General features: G+C 37.4%; 1 protein-coding gene across 1 annotated transcript in view; it reads right to left on the reverse strand.

Annotated features, from left to right (window-relative positions):
- LOC119583854 (COP1-interactive protein 1-like) overlaps positions 1-2,500 on the reverse strand; it is a 33,207-nt gene that overhangs the window by 30,210 nt on the left and 497 nt on the right.

The following is a 2,500-nucleotide window of genomic DNA, read 5'->3' on the forward strand; positions in this document are numbered from 1 at the left end:
AGAGGAAACATGTAAATTTAAATCAATTAAAAAGAATATAAATGCATTATAGATGTAATGTCATTACTATAAAAATCAATTCAATCTGGAACTCCCAAGACCAACTCTTTTGTGAGTATAGATGATTCTCTTTGTTAGGCTCAAAATAATGAATTAAATATAAATGTAGATGGAAAAAAAATATTGCAAATCAATCTTAAATCTTCCTCAGATGACTTTGCATATTATATTTTTTGGCAGGCCCATCTGTGTGGCAATTACATAACCCATCCCTTCCCAATTTAGCACCAAGCAACCATTCTCAATTTACCAAAAACAAATATGTTACTTTCTATAATACAAATATAAAATGCAAAGTTAAGGATGACATAGCTTTACAAATAATGATACTACTTAACATCTGGGGGGAAGGAAGTATGACTAAAATCAACTTAACTAGCCGCTTTACAAACACACATGGGTTCATGAAAGTGGAAATCATTAATCTGAAGGAAACTTCACTTGAAAAATAAGTCATGTGGGAAACTTGTAAGTTGTCCCTTCTGATTTAGAATCCCTGTTACAGTTACAGCACTAAACACAAAATAACACTTTCCTTAACCCCTTGGTACTGAGTGCCTGGTGCCTATACACATCATGACAATTTTGAGGTTTTATCCAGCAGCAAAGGGGAATCTCCTTGAACATCAGCAAAAATTTTGAGGTCATCATACTATGAGGGTACCCAGCATTAGGACTTAAAACACCATTAAGGGCAAGAAAATCTTGTCAGTAAGTGCTCGTTTCACATAGCCACAGAGGTAAGGAAAGACAGAGAAATGTAGCCCATGCTATATGATAAGCAATCAAAACCAGCCTTACTCATTCTTAATCACAACAAATATTAGACTATTTGTTTTGAATTCTCAGCCAATAGCAAATGCCAGTCAACAAACACACATTGTACATTGGCCCATATCAGTACTTCTTTTGTAGTTCCCCCTAAAGATAATAATTGAACTGGATATTAAAAAAAGTTATATATTTTTATTAACTCCAAGCTTACTGAAAAAATATATACATGAAGCAGAAAATAAATGTTTAGACTATATATCATATTCAAAATATTTCAGAATTTTCTTTCCAGACATTTCAAAACTGAACAGAAATTTTTCTTAATACACCATTTGCCACTGAACCTTACTTCCATGATGATCCTGTAAAGACCAACATGAAACAGTTTTAGAGAATGACAACTTACCATTGTAATATGATATATGGTGATGGTACACCCAGGAATTTTATAATAAAATGAGGAACCAGACCAAATTCTACCCTACCAAAATATAAATGGAGGATTTTTGTTGAGCTCAACACCACTGTGTCATGGGTCCTGTGTGGGTGAGCAAACCATCACAAATTTATAGAATTGATATTTTCATCTTACATTAGGCAGAAATAATTTTTTTTTCTTTCTTTCTGCTATTCCCCTCTGGGGCCACCAGAGCGGAATGATCCACATCGTCTTGATTTGTTTTTACAGCCAAATGCCCTTCCTGCTGCCAGCTCTCCCCATTCATATGGGCTTCAGACCAGCACAGAACATTCCACTACATTGTGGACTCTGTGGGCAATCGAGGTGAAGTTCCTTAACCAGGGGAACAATTCACCAACCGGTGACTAGAACTTAGATTGTCATGATAGTCTTTGAGGCCGATGCTCTAACCACTCAGCCACCGTGGCCTCAGGCAGAAATCAAATGTATTTCATATATTCTGCCTTCTGCCCCATACACAAAATACCACTGGTTCCCTAACCCTGTGGAATGGGATGGGAGTGGGATTGCTGATAATTTTTGCAATACAAGTGCACTTGCCAAGTCCACTTCACAAAATTTATTCAACAAACTAAGTTGTCATGACTGGGCCAACACAACACAAGCTGGCAAAGGTTGTCTTCACCTCAGTATCTACAGAAAGATAGAGCTGAAACTCAGGAGCACTGAATTACTATTCATGTCTGCAGATTATTTCTTGAACCAATAATTGCAACTTTTAGTCCTCCACAAATATATCATCTTCAATTTGTCCTAAAATACTGGATTCATACCAAAACGATTAACCCGTTCCCGCCCGGTGACGCTCTTCGGCGGGGTAAGCTCGTTTGTGTGGCGACGCATCAGAGCGCGTGAAGCGGGACGTTAGGCTTCACACAGCGGACTCCCGCGCCCACTGTATGGCCGTTCCCAGATATCACCAGAGTTTAATTGCTCTCAGAGATTGTGACAACCGGGAATAGCGGGTTAATTGGGTTGCTAACTCAGAAACCAAAGTTTTGCAGAGAAATAAACACTGTATTTGCTCCAACTACACCAAATTACATATAAATTCAATATCTTGTATATGAAATTTATCTTGTTATACACAAAAAATTTACTACCAACAAACCTTCACCACATAGAGCTTGCAATCTTGCCTAGTGATTTATCATCTTATAAAGAACCAGTCCACACTCTAGCTTG

This window comes from Penaeus monodon, chromosome 2 (genome assembly GCF_015228065.2).
Source record: "Penaeus monodon isolate SGIC_2016 chromosome 2, NSTDA_Pmon_1, whole genome shotgun sequence".
NCBI lineage: Eukaryota > Metazoa > Arthropoda > Malacostraca > Decapoda > Penaeidae > Penaeus > Penaeus monodon.